This window comes from Castor canadensis, chromosome 12 (genome assembly GCF_047511655.1).
Source record: "Castor canadensis chromosome 12, mCasCan1.hap1v2, whole genome shotgun sequence".
In the NCBI taxonomy this organism is placed as follows: domain Eukaryota; kingdom Metazoa; phylum Chordata; class Mammalia; order Rodentia; family Castoridae; genus Castor; species Castor canadensis.
The window spans coordinates 101,650,125-101,665,175 of NC_133397.1; the positions used below are offsets into that span (position 1 = coordinate 101,650,125).

A 15,051-nucleotide genomic window follows, 5' to 3' on the forward strand; every position below is an offset into this window, starting at 1 on the left:
ATATGTGCACACGTGTGTGGCCACTGCTGTTTCTCCAAAGGGCTCACCTCTCTTCTGCCATCTTACCAGGACATGAGAGGCGGCTCTGCTCTGGCTGCTCTCCCTCTCTCTTTTCTCTCCCTGCCCCCAACTCAGCCTGGGCTTTTTCCTGTCTCTTAACTCCTCCAGTGCAGCAGCAACTAGCTGAGCTGCTTGCATGTGAGTGAGAGAGTAAGAGTGAGTGTGTGTGTGTGTGTGTGTGAGTGTGTGTGTGTGTGTGTGTGTGTGTGTGTGTGTGCAGCTAGGCCAAGCCTGCAAGCCTGCCTGTCACTGGAGAGTTTAAGTTTGCATTCAGAAGAAAGGAGGAGGGGAGACAAGAGGGGAGGAGGAAAAGGTGGAGGGGGAGGAGGGGGTGCAGAGAAGGGAGGGAGAATGTCTTGTTTGTGGCTTGTCAGCAATTGCTTGAGACAAGCTTCCATGTGTGAAAGCTACTTGGCATGAATGCCTGGGCCGTACCAAGTGTCACCGCAGCAAGAGGGGGAGTCAGAAGAAAAACAGATCAGACCAGAGCAGACAATAGGCCCCTAAAGTGTTCCCCCTAAGTTGCTTTGATGTTGTCCTGGTGTCTTGATACCAGGAGGCCAGGGATTGCAGGCAAAGGGTCTTTTTTGTCTCCATTCACTTTCCCCCCTCAGTTTCTGAAATGATTCTCCAGAATTTCTCCTCATAAAAAAGGTAAGAGCCCTAACAATTGCTTCTTCTGTGGCAGGCTTGTTCGCCTGTGCCTGGAAGTGGGGGTCTCATTCCTGCGCTGCTCAGGAGGCGCGCTGGGGTCCTGCGACTGGAGCTCCCGCGTTGCCCCTGCAAGTCTGCTAGGTGCTCAGGGCTGGGGATGGCCCTTCTTTCCAGGGAACCCCAGGAACAGGATCTGTGCCTCTGGGTTGGTGGGGAGAAGGGGTGGAAGGAGAGGGGTGGGAAGAGGATGGGAGGGTGGGGGGTGGGAGGGAGAGAAGCCTGAAAGAAGGAGAACAGGGCAGGGCCCTGGTTCAGAGAAACCCCAGCCAGAGCCAAAGGAGGCCTGGAGCTCCACTGTACATTCCCAGGCTGGCAGGACTGGATAGGGCTGTGCAAGTGTCTGCAGGGATTGCACGGAGCTTTGTGTGTGCTAGTGTGCTCGTGGGTGTATGGGAGGGGGATTGGTGTGAAGGGGAGGTACCCCCCAATCCTTAGCACCCCAGCCCTGACTCTTGGAGGAGGAGCTGCATGGCAGGCAAGAAGGGAGAGCAAGAGAACTCTGCCACAAGACCATCCCGAAACTTTTCCAGGCTCGGGGATTTCTCTGGTCATAGACACTGTAAAGGAGTTGTAGGGTGCCCTGTGCCTCAGTTTCTCCGTCTGTGAAATCGAGAGAGCACTTTGGGGATGGTGCATGTGTCCCTGGGATTTCGTGAAACAGAACAGACCACTATGTCTAAAATGCGTGGAGAAATTTTCAAGCTAGAAATGCTGTGGAATCACAAAGTAGAAGTGTTATCATTATTCTTTATTATCACCATCACGATAATAAAACCATCTTCAAAGACACCCTGAGACAAATAGACCAGGGAGCACAGATCAAGAGTCTGAGCATTTCTAAGGAAACAAAAAGCCCTTTTCCACCTGTTGGCTTCTGTCCTTTTCTCTTGTGTTTTTTTCCTCAGATTTATTGGCCGATTTGTAAAGAGAATGGGGTGGGAGGGGTTGTGTTTTCCCCTTTCCTCCTCCCTACTACATTTTTTTAAAAAAAAAAAAGGTCAACACAAGATGTTAGAGACAGAAAATGTGCCTCCTGTTAGTTTGTTCAAGACCTTGTGTTTTCTGGCACTGACAAGGCATGCATACACATCTGTAAACTCTACCTTGGAGGTTAAAGGTTTTTATTGTGGCTTTTAGAGATTAAATGAGATTTATTTACAATTGCTGTTTTTCAGAGAGTAAATATCTTACTGTGTGTGAGGGTAAAATGTGCTGGCTGTTTCCTCACTGGTGGTTTTGAGGATAAAGCTTTTTGCTTTTTAAAGTGACATCTCAAGAGATGGGGGTAGAAGGCTATAATCTGTATTGAATTTAAAGTGTTGGTTTGGAAGAAAAAAATGTCAACTTTTTATTTTATTTTTTGAATTGTGGATTCCTTTCTTCTCTTACACAGTGATTGTCTTAAACCTCTCAGTTGTAGCTTTCTCAGAATTCTCTGGGGAATTTTGCTTTCTTACCCAGTTCTTAGGTTTTCTTTGACTATGTCTGCTACTTGTCCAAGAAAATCTGCAAATGTCTGGGAGGCCATGATTCCTTCCATTCTAACTGAAATACTCATCACACTGACTCCCTGGAATACCTAGAGATGGAAGCCAAGGGCCCAGCCCCCCTAAGAATATGTATTTTCTACCATAGAGGCCTGGAAACCTGGCTGCTGGGTACAAGAAAGGATAAAGGAAAGACATTAGTTGGTCTCCATCTGTCAAGAAGTTCCCAGAACTTCTTTAATATGATATTGTATTGAAATAGACTTGTATTTTACATCTTAAAACTTCATTGTTTTCTACTTTGAAGGCTGAATAACTTGCTGCAGTCTGGCAAGCTTCGGGGTCTAGACAGCTTTCAGAAATGTTAGAATTCCAAAACCACAAGGGGAAAGAATGGTTATTTATGTTTTCCATGAAGATGTTAAGGCCCAAGGGCGATAAGGAATGATGGGAGGGGGGCTCAATGAAGCTGTGGTGGCAAGAAGATCACCGTGGGGTCACATTTCCCTCACCCACACTCCATCTCACACGCTCCAGCATTTGGGCCATGCAGAGCAGGCATTTTTTCCAGTTCTGCTCTCTGTGCTGGGTTCTAGCAGCACATGTCATAACATGGCACAAACACAGCAAACAAGGTCACAATATGAATTTGCATGAATTCATTTGTGTATCAGTTGTTTACTCAACTAATGTTTTGGGGGACTTTCCTATGTGCCAGGAACTGTATTGGGCACTGTAGGAAAGAGCAAAGTGGGTATGTCTCGATCCTCAAGAGAGCTTCTGGCCTTGTTGAGATGATCAACACTAACCATATAGTTCACAAATCTGTAGTTATAACATTGATTATATATATATACATATTTTGAACAGCATGCAGATATTATAATGTGACATAAAGTTGTATAAGTTATTGACTCTGTAACTAGGTATAAGCTAACTGTTCCTTTGAGATCCCCTTGCCTCTTGCCCCAGCCAACCCCCATTCCATTGGTGGCATTCCTATTCAGTCCAGTGAGTCCAAAGACTGTAGAAAATTCACCACCATCCCCAGCACAGAGTACAACAGAGACACATGTAACATCTGCTAACCCTTTACACTTGTTCTATTAAATAACTTCACACTTGTTGTGAGCCTGCCTATGGTACAGTCATTATCCAGATAATTCACATTAGTCATAGCCTCTGCACCCTATTAAACTCAGAGGAGACTGTGGTTAGTGAAGCCCTCCTCTCACTTATTCCATAGTTCCTGGGCTGATGCTAAATGCTTAGCTGCAGAAAGCTCCACTGTTACCACTGTCATCTTGGAATTCCAAAGACAATAACTGTAATGAAACGGCCTTTCACACACTACCTTGTAAGGACACATATCTATTTATAAGTGAAAAAGATTTTTTTTAAACCTCTTCAACAGATCCCATTTTGGTTGGGTTATTAAACTCTTACTGGTTTGGTGACACCAAGAGTTGGACCATTTCCCATCCCCCACCCATTTATGACCTTCTTTGGAGAGAACAGAATATATGGCTGAAATGCCAGTCATTTCCAAGGAAGCAGGTTTGTGTTAGTGCTTATATCACCATTTTCTACATTGTGTCTTCCTCTAGTACTCAAGGGAGTGTTGTCTTTAGTGTTGTCAATCTGTCTCTTTTTTTAGATTAATTTAATAGTTTAAAAAGAAGACAGACATGCCCACCCACACATAAATCACAGGTTTGGTGCCTATACTTTGGGAACCCACACACGTTGTGTGGTTAAGTCATGTCATGAGCAAAATGAGAGTCATTTCTATGCAGCCAGCATTGTTTTGAAGCTACGTACCAGGCCCACGTTGTAGCAACAATCTAAATCTAAATGGAGCTTGCACGGTCTGCATTGACACCTGTGGCCAATGGCTGCTCTTCTGAGCAGTATGCACTCTAGTCACAAGTCTTTGATCACTTCCGACATGCTCCCCGACAAATGTGTTACTCCCTGGGGAGCTGCCTCTGAGAGACACAGGATGAGCTGGCATTGGAAAACTAACCCAAACAGAAGAGAAAGTTGAGAAGTGAATAAAACAAGGACTGGTCTGAGGAAAGACTTAACAGGGGTCAGATAGCAGGGACACAGTTCATCCTCAACTCTGAGAGAGTAAAAATGAAGACTGTTAAGACATTTTAAAAGATGCAATGTGCAAGTATTTGTATGAGTGAAAATGCTGGAGTCTCTAGTGCTATGAAAGGCAGAACCAACCCAACGTGTAGGACACTCTCCAAACTCAATAACAAATGCTACTTTTACGTGTAGTTTCATTGAAGGAAATTTTGGGTTTTTTTCTTTTCCCAAGAGGCATTAATATAAGATGTAAAAATGGAAATTTTCCCCATTCCTTCTAAACTTGGACATTTTAATGCACTCTAAAATATTTGCTTGGGCCCCTCTTGTAGCAGCCCTGTGAATTAAGTAATATTGTTACCCTTGTGTTATTTTTGAGTAAGGTTATGTGACACACCCAAGGACTCCCAAGAAAATCAGGGGTGCGATAGCTAGTAGATTAAATGTCTCTGTTAGGCTATCTCTTCAGGAGAGGAGAAGCAGGAGACTGAGGCAGTCACCATGCTATTCAGGCAAAAGGTTCTGTGTTGACATGCCCTGAGTTTTCAAAATCTTCCAAATTCTGATTTAATAACACCTTTTCTACAAATTACATTGGACCAGCTTCTGGTTTGAGTTTTGCCAAAATCTCCGTTATCAGTGCTCTGGATGTCTTTGGAATTAGGAAATTGGACAGGATCATCTTTAAGTTTCCCTCCAGCTCTGCTATTTTTACTTGTTTCTCTGATTCTATGAATTGGATACTCTGTGAATCTAGTCTTCTAGTCACTTCATTTATATGAAGCCCAATTCAAGAATTACAGTTGCCAAAGGGGAAATACAGTAGGCTTTGTAGATATATAAGATTCAGTTTTTACACATCCACCATACAAACTATATTAACATTTTGAAGCGAAAAGCATGTTAAGAAAAAGTAGGATTTTAATTTATGGATTGTAAGAGAATTTGCCAGTCAGCATGCAGGCACATGTGCGAGAGACTGTAGAACAATTTTCAAAAGAATAGGCTGTTTTGAATGCATGTCTTCCTGTATAATAACTATGAATTTAAAATGGATGGGCACTGGGTACATCTCTTAGCTTCACTGTTCTCTCAGGCTTTCTCAAAGAAATCATGCATTTCTTTTTGTACTGTGCTCACATGTTGTTGTGAGGATGCAGAGGACGAGTTTAAGCAAATGTAGTGTTGATGATACATGCTATGTGTTTAACACTATGCTTTTGGGGATAACAAGACTATTGACAGTCTTTATGATAAGCAGCTTCCAAAGGATATTGAAGAGTTGCTGACATGTTCAATATATATAGTATGTGTATTATATATACATACCTTCAGGTATGTGCAATAAGCTGCTTTTGAAATGTAACTGAGAATGAAATGGTAGAAGATGAATAATGCTTTCATTAGTTATATTTCCTCTATGGGTAATTTCAAGCACTATTCATCTAGAATTGGTTAATCTTTTGGAAAAAAAATATAAAAATTTTACATGGTAGCTTGTTAATGCAATTTTTAGAGCCCCAGAATAAATCTGCAGCCACACTTTAGGAACATCATCTTGCTTGTAACAAGGGAACCAGTTCAAGGCTGCTTTGATAATTAACAAACCAGCAACTCTTAATTGGTCTTAATTTTTTTCACCTTAAAAACAATGTGTGAGATATAATTATTTTCTGCTAGGCATGGTGACACAAGTCTATAATCCCAGGATTTGGGAGACTAAAGCATGAGAATCATATGTTCAAGCCAGTCCAGTCTACACAGTGAGACCCTGCCTGAAACAAAAAAAATACAATTACTTTCTAGGAGGGAAAGGAGATTTTGAAAATCATATAGAATTTTTTTTAACTTACATTGTTAATTTATTCTGGATTGTTTGAAATTACTAACATTGGATATATTGCTTAATTTCATAACAATCCTAACAAGTAAATATAGAAGAAATGTATTATTGATTTTAAAGATGGAAAAACAGGAACAAGTATACCAGCAATCTTTCTAGAACATGTGAATGTACTCAGTAGAAATGTGCGAGATGTTTAGTTACTGATGAATGCTAACTACCATGAAAGGAAAGAAAAGCACATTCTATATGTTATTGTCACCAATCTCATTTTTAATTATCTAAGTAGTTATAAAAAGTGCTTTTTATGTTATTCAGTTAAAGAATTAAAATGCCTTTAGTCTAAAGCTTTGGACAGCATTGGTAATTCTATAAAAACCATAATCACTCTTTTTCCTGAAAAATAAATACACAGACTCAAAACTGCTGTTAATGTCAATTGAAAGAAATCATGTCATTATTAGCTCAGAAGAAAAACTAATGAATCTTGAGATAACTTTATTTTGTCCAATTCTAGATGTGTTGAACTTTTTGTGGTCCTTTGGTTTTTGCAGTTAGTATATGTTTGAAGAGAAAGATTTGTTGAGAATCTGTGGACAAGGGACATTCTGCATGAGGGTCAAGGACATACTTGCTCTCAGGATGGCTGTTTAGTGGGTTGCATGGCAAATAGCCATCCTGAACACAGTATTCACACTGAAGTATTTAAGGCAACCGTAGACTAAAGAATGCAAGATTCTATTATCTGTGCCAGTGCCCTCTGCCTGGACCGTCCTTCTGCCCTACCTTTTCCAAGCCAGCTCCAGATGCTTCTTCAGGACTTACCCTGGTATTGCTTCTGGAAAGCTTCTTGGACCCACAGCACCCAACCCTGCTCTACCTTCTAGGTTGGGCATGTACTTACGTGGCTCTTATCACACTATAGGATTCACCTGCTTTCCCCTCTGGGCTGCAGCCCCCTCAGGGGTTGGGATCATCTTTGCCCTAAGGCTCAGGACAGAGTGAAACAACAGACTGTTGAGAGAATAAACAATCCACATGGAAATATAGCTTATTAATAAATTTAACTAAATACAAAAAGAATGACAGAAAAAAAGCCTGAAATTATGCAACCTTATGTCTTAACATTTAAAAAAGGAAATTTCTCATAGGATATTCATTCTTTTCCCCTGTTGCAAAGAATAAATTATACATTTGTAATGAAGCATGTTGTATATCCCCAAATCCTCCCTTTGGAGCCCAGCCTTTCCCCACTAAAGCTACTTTTTCTCATGTTTCCTATTGTTGGGCCTTGTGATTCCCTACTAAGATTTCATTTTTTATGTCAATGAATCGCCAATTATAAGTAAATTGGTTACATTTGCCTGTCTTACTTTTAGTAGGATCACTTATTGATGTTTAGGTAGTAGCCAAAGAAGACATTTCTTCTGTCTCAGAAATGGAAAATAAAGAGATCTTTGAGGAAGTATGGACAGTGAGAAAACAGTAAGGTGAATGCCTGGCTTTCAGAAGTCTGTAGTGGTGACCATCAGAAATAATTTAGTAATAATAACTTTAATTTTCTAGAAAAAGGTTTTAAGGGCCAAGACTTCTATGAAAGGGCTTCTAGTTATAAGACCAGATTCACTCAAGTTTCCTCAAGAAAAGGAGCATCCATTGTGAGGATGCTTGAATGGGACTAGAGATCAGGATTGGAAGCCTTTCTGGTACTGAGCCAGTTCTAAGTGGAGCCGCCTGTCTCTGGCAGTCTTATGCTTTCACCCTGTTGCTTTACTCAGGCTTCTTTGGCTTCTTGCTTGGTCTTCTAGCATTGTTTGGGGTAATTCCTCTCAATCTCATAGTTTTTTGCTTACACCTAATTGTTGCTTTTTTGAGTTACTAAGACCCTCATGCCCAGAATTCTCCTCTATCTTCCCTGCCTGCATTATGGCTTCTTCCTAATGCTTTCTTGCCTTATATTCTTTCAGTTGTAGTTTTCCTGAGAATTACCACATTCTCTCAGAACCTACCTAATGTTGGTTTCCAAGAAAGAACCCAGTTCATGTTTTCATTGGCAGGCATTACGGTCCTTAGCTAATCTAAGACTGGAGTTGTAGGATGCTATGGCAAAGGGAGGTAGGCAGGGCACCAGTGTTGTTGCTTATGTAACATAACCTTGCCTTTTAGGAGGGACTATGGAAGGGTTATCTTCCCTCCCATGGAGCTGGCAGCAAATGTTTTTGATATATCTAATGCGCAACCATTATGGAAATTTAAGAAAATTAAGGAAAAGCAAGTTATTAAAAATTAAAATGTTTCATGGGTAGTAATTAGTATAACTGAGATAAGAAGACCATGGGAACAAATAGCAAATTCATAACCAAGGAAGAAATTGGGGGAGGGAAGTGGATTAAAGTTAGCTTTTAGATGAATTATATCATTTCATACACTTGTTATAAAAGCAGGAGTAGGTGAGTAGTGAGAGTAAGCATATACTGACATGAATGACAGAGGCTAGCATAATCCTGGAATCAGGGACAGAATGAGGACAAATAGAAATACTAATCTCCATAGGGAGTTGTGGTCTGGACTTTCTTCCTGTGTTTTTACCCCCTATACTTCCCTAGTCTATTCTAGAGCCTTCTTCCCTGTAGCTTCAGGAACAATCTGAACTGAACCAGTTATGTGACCTTGGACTGTTTATTCTCTTCCAACTCATTTTACTCCTCTGTAAAATAGGGATAAAATTATTATTTTGATAGCTTGTTATAAGAATTAAATTAGATGGGATCATATATTTAAAGAGACCTATGTATGTACATAATAGGCCTAATTTAATTGTAGTAAGTATTTTAGCACATAGAAAGAAAGGAAATAATAATGTGCTGGGTAAAATATCACTTGCTATATCATTTATTTATAATAATTGAGTATTTGCTATGTGCCACCAACTGAGGTAAACTTTCATACATTGCTTCATTTGAGCTATTAATATTTCCATCTTATAGTTGAAGACTCTGAGGTCCAGAGAGTATAACTTGCCCAAGGTCATACAAATGTAAAAGCTAATTGTTCTTCAGCATAAGACTATTTAAACCTAGGTAAGTCTGACTCCAAAGGTTTTCCAAACCCGTATGTGACTGAGTCAAGGTACAGGTCTTGTCAAGAACACTATGTCTTCAGTGCACTACAACATGCATGATGATTAGCTGAAGTGTGGTGTAAGACACACACACATACACACACATAAAAATATTGCATCCAAATCTGGTGCCATGATTAAACAGACAAGGGCAAATATTGGAAAGAGTCAGACACAAATTGTTTCAAATAATTTAAATATGCCAAAAATAGGGTCTCCGAGACCTGAAGAAATGAGCATGACATTGTGGGGAATGCAAGAAGAGTGGGGCTTGAATCTCCTCGGTTAAAGTCCTTTCCTGGAGGACAGAGACAGATGATCACAAAACTAATTGTAAAACGTGTAACAATGGAGCAAAGAACTGTGATAATCAAGGGAGAGAACAACTAATTTGGAATGAAACAATGGTGGAAGTGGGAGGGCTTTGTGCAAGAGATGACATTGGCAATGGTCCTTCAGGGGAAAATGTGGAAATACCAGAGCCTTCTATACTTTCCTTTTTCTTCACACCAGTGATTTATAAAAGGTGCTATTAAATAGGTAGCTTTATAATAAAGCAATATAATAAATGAGTAATGTATTGACAGTGTTTTCAAATATTAGGTTCTTTGAAAGTGAGAAAATATCTACTCTTATTAATAATAAGAATGTCTTGGTATTTTCCTAGTCTACACTTACACAGATATCTATTAAAGGAACCAGAAATTGGAGTCATCTGTTCCATGCTTCCAAGGTTGGAGCACTAGAGCTGTGCAGCAGACCAACAAGGGCCCATGAATCCCCAGAGTGACCACATGGTACACTCATATCAGTTCTCAAAAGGCACCAGGTACACTAAGGTACTGGCAGGTTGGTCATTTATCTATTTATTCTTGGGAATTTTAGTCTATAGTTGGCAATTCTCAAGTTTTCTTATATTCAATACCAGGTTTTCCCAATTTTTTTTTTTGAGACAGTCCTAATTCAAAACATTCTGCCTTGTCTTATAAAACTATTCATGACTGGTAGTCTGTGTTCTACTTGTTTCAGGTTGTTGATTAAGTTGAGTTTCTACATCTTAGTTCTGTTCAAAGAGGCTACTTAGACATCTTGTATATATGAGCTTTATTCACTTAAAGTGAGTTTATATTAGTCTTTATGCTGTAAGGCAGAAATACTGTTCACAGAACACTCGTTCTGTTTTGGTTGGTTCTTTTTTCAAGCCCCCTTGCCTCAAATTCTTGTGGATGGACATTATGCCCTTCTTCCTCAAAGACCTAGCTCAACTATCACTTTCCTAATGAAGTCTTTCTCAGTTCCTACAGTCAGAGGAACTCCTGCCCCTGAATGTCCATGTTAGCTTCTACTCTTCTCAGAGTGACTATAAGAACTATACGTGTTCACTAGTATGATTCACTTAATAGACGGTACACAAGAGCACAGGATTTTAGGTTCTATTCACCCCTGTTCACGAAGAGCACCCAACAGTGTCCCTGCCTAACAAATAACTGGTGCTTCGAGCCGTTTATTGAACTCAACTGAATTTGAATTCTTGGCTTCATTGGCTTGGCTTTGGGTATGGTAACATTGATGTCTGTGCTCTAGTTCCCTTTTGGAAAAGAAACACTGCTTTTAAAAAAGGATCTTAACTGATTTTAGGATGAAAGAGATTAGGCACTCTAAACAGCAATTGTAATTATTATTAATAAGCATCATTTAAATAGTATGACCTAACAGAATTACTTCTTTTACTTGCTTTTGCTAGCAGAGTGGGAAGGCTTGATAAACTAACTGGTCTTTTCCATCTTTAATCTATGGTTCTTTGAAATTTTATGCAGACAAGTGCAAGCTAACATACACTGGAAGGAACAATTGAAACAGCTCATATTCACTGATGGGCTCTGAATTACTCTACTTGTAAGTGCTCAGGAAAAAGATCTCTGATTCATTGTGGATTGCTCAATGGAGACATCTGCTCGCTGTGCAGCAGCAGTCAGAAGAATGAATGAGATATAATAGGCTGTATTAACTTTGAGAATGGAATAAAGAATAATGCAGAAAATAATATACTAAACATAATTTGGCATTGACTACTTCTGTAATTACAATAAAACAGTTTAATGATATACAGTGATGTTATGACTTCACCTTAAAATCAGAATTTGGCATTGGGTCCTTTCATTTCAAAGGAAACAAAGCAGAAATACAAAGGATCCAGAGAAAAACAACAGACAGCCTCAAAGACATGCCAGAGATTTGTCTGAAATGAGAAACTGAAAAGACATGGACATTTTAATTTGGGTAAAGAGGAAAAAAATGATATTGTATGAATTTATTTAAAATTAAAGTTTCAAAAAATTGCTAGAACTAGCTTCTGATTATCCTTGGTAATGGAGGTCAGAGATAGGCAGAATAATTGACAACCCCACTAATCTTCAATCCTCATTTGAGCCATTAGTTGAAGCATCCTGTTCTGCCAAAGTTTTAGCAAATGAATAAATACAAGACAACTGAGCAGCTATGAGAAAGGCAGCCTGGGATAGTGGAATGCAATCAGGTGGCCTGAGTTCTAGTCCCTGCTCCCTGCGCATCATCTCTACCACCTTGAGTGATGCACTTAACCTCTAGGACACCCAATCTCCACATCAGGAAAATGGAAGTAATGGGAATGCTTATTTCACAGGAAGAACTAAGTGAGCTCATCGGGAGTGCTTGTTGTTAAGTGTCTGCTTTCCCATTCGACATACCAGCCTCAAGAGACGACACTGCGCCCAGCACCTTGGGGCTTATACCGTCTCTTCCCTTCTCTTTAATCTCCTACTTCCTATGTTCTTGGCAAGAGATTTCAAAAGAGGAATAAAACATTTCTTTCATCTCCAGAATCATCCTCAGCATTTCTAGTCGTTTGTTCCTGGAAAACCTTAAAGTAATTTCACACACATTTTTATTAATGTGTGACTATTTTGAGGTCATCTCACATATTCTTCACAATAGCCTACTAAGGTGGCTACTGCTGTTCTCCTTGTCTTCCAAATGCAGACACTGAGGCGCAGAAGACTTGCTTAAGAATATATAACGATGGCAGAAGAATGAGGCAAACCTATGCTGCCTTGCCTCTGGATTGATTTACAAAGTTTAGAAAACTGGGTTCTGTGACTACGCAGATTTCTCCCCTGGGAGGTGATAGACCTTTCCTCATTTCCCTCAGGACTCCTGCTCTAGCCTCTGAAACCTGTGCAGGCTCTCCTCCCGACATGAGGTGAGTCCAAGCCCTCTCTCTTCACTGAAAGAGACCACCTTGCCTACTAAGCACAGTATTATGTTAACTGTAGAAACTCTTATACCCAATTTAATTAATAGTTAGTGGCTTAGTTGAACAAGTTTGTTAAAGTAGGAATCAGATAAAATAATAGAATCATTCCTTAAACCTTTAACTTAACACATCCCTTAGGTTTTTGACGTAGGGCCAAGGCCTCATCTGTCGAGTCTAGGGTCTCCCATTAGAGCTCTGTGTCCTATTTCAGTATATGCCACACCTCTGAGGTTTTCTCAATCTTTTTTTTTTTTTTAATCTTAGTTTCTTTAAAGTGGAGTAAATTTTAAAGACATTTGTGAGGCAATCAGACTTTTCCAGATTTAATGGTATTTTACAGTTTGCTCTCCCACTCCTAAGTTAACAGCACATTTTTAAAGTAACTCACGTTTAATGCCTGTCTTATACACCTAACTTGGATCTTGTAGAAACAATTTCTTTATATGCACCTATATTTCAAACCTTTAAGCAAGTTTAATTAAATCATGTAATTATAATAATAGAAAAACTAGCATAAAGATCTCTGGGAACAAACGACTCCAACAGAGAGCAGGGATCCCAGGGTATTCTTATGATAGCAGAGCTAGCTCAGCGTGTTGTGTTATATCTATGCACTGAAAGAGGGGAAGGAGACCACAGATGAATCAGTTACGTGGCATCACTTGAGAAAGCTCCTGCTCAGTATGGCTTCTGTTCATGCTTCTGCCCTAGAAGCTGAATGCCTTGAAGGTCTAGATTTTATCTGTCCAATTATTCCCCAAACCTAGCACACTGGTGTGTTGATATTGGCCCTGAGTGAGCATTGACTGGCCAACTAGCTAACTGACTATAACAATAAAAACAAAACTCAGTTTTGCCACTGCTGCATGGTAGGGCCACAGAGCAGCAAGCCACTGTCTAGAAACTGGACTGGGGAGAAAGAGAGACAGAGCTAACAAAATAATTTCTAATACTGCTGCAAGATTAGGTGATATGAACCATTAAATAATTAAAAAGACAAGGCAGCTATGAAGAAGTGAATTTTATATAATATGGATTTACCCTAGGCAACTCATTAACAAAATAATAACAAGGCAATGTTTGATAACACTTTATAAAGAGTTAAATATGTTTTTACAAGAGGAAAAATCCACACACCCATGGTATCGATGGTTATGTTCAGGGCCAGCCAGGTCAAGAAAAAACTTCCATTATTGACACATTGTTGCAGAATTGAGTTTATTATATGCTTCTTGTGACAAAGTAAAGCATCTTGAATTGAGCACAGGAGAGGAAAGAAGTCAGATCTGAAGGACATTAAACTTGACAAAGACATTCTGGGCTAGGTGCTTGGTTTGGAAAATGGGAGTAGAATGTTGGTATCTGCAGGGATATCCTCTTTCCTAAAATAAAGCAGGCAAACATAGTTAGCCTTGTATTCAGCAAATGGAGTTCAATTACAACCAAAATATACTGAGCAAGCAGAGTTGGAAAGTTACAGAATGTTTACAAGATTATAGGAATGATTGGATGAGCAAGAATATATGTATTATATGCTTTAGTATATGCATGTATAGAATAGAAATTATCCTCCACAAGATCAGATGGGTATGAACTTTCTAGTTAATTTTCCATATTGGCAATATGCAGGCCAATTCCAATGGTTAATTCTGGAAGATCTCCCTGTTCCTCAAGAGGCAGTTCTCTACAAGTGGAAGAATCGGAGGGCATGGTAATACACACCCGTAATCTCAGCTAGTTTGGAGATAGAGGAAGAATAATCTTGGTCTGAGGCTGGCTCTGGCAAAAACATGATACCCTGTCTGAAAAACAAACTAAAAGCAGATGGGCTGTAGGCATGGCTCAAGTGGTAGGGTGCTTGTCCTAAGTTTGATCCCCAAAAACAACAAAAAAAGAAAGAGTAGAATTTGCAGTGTATTGAACACTTATTGTGTGCCAAACATTATGCTAAGCATTTAATATATGTTAGCATATTCTTTTGAGTATAAGTTACATTGACTTTTGTAAGACCCACATTACTTTATGTGCCTCTGTGAAATTAAAAAAACCTCCTAATTATATATATACTATACATGCTATCAACATTAAAATATTTGATAGCTTAATTTTAGAACTATTAAAATGTGAACAAATATGTATCTTTGAGTCAATGAGACATGGGATCCCACCTAATCCTCCCAACAACCTAAGTAGTATTATGAGTAGATGAAGAAAATAAGGCCCAGAGAAGTCAAATAGTTTATCTGAAATCAAATAGCAGGTGTCAGAGATGAGGGGGGCAGGAGGGAGACCCAATCCAGTATTTTTCCATCATTCTGTGCTGTTGATTACAACCATTATTTGCCCAGAACTCAGAAAAATTTAAAACTTATGAATAAATAAAAACATTGTTTTCCACTAAAAGCATTTACTGTTGGCCCAATTGCCCAAAGACCTT

General features: G+C 39.5%; 1 protein-coding gene across 3 annotated transcripts in view; it reads left to right on the forward strand.

Moving 5' to 3' along the window:
• Positions 1 to 398: 398 nt before the first annotated feature.
• Positions 399 to 15,051, forward strand: part of LOC141414905 (uncharacterized) — a 63,318-nt gene continuing 48,665 nt past the window's right edge. Inside the window, exons 1-2 of one of the 3 annotated variants that reach the window (XM_074050590.1) lie at positions 405 to 714; positions 12,341 to 12,560. The gene's annotated coding sequence lies outside the window, so the exon portion shown is untranslated. Of the gene's footprint in view, positions 715 to 12,340; positions 12,561 to 15,051 lie in introns of all 3 variants that reach the window. The other 2 variants (XM_074050594.1, XM_074050588.1) reach the window with 2 other exon arrangements.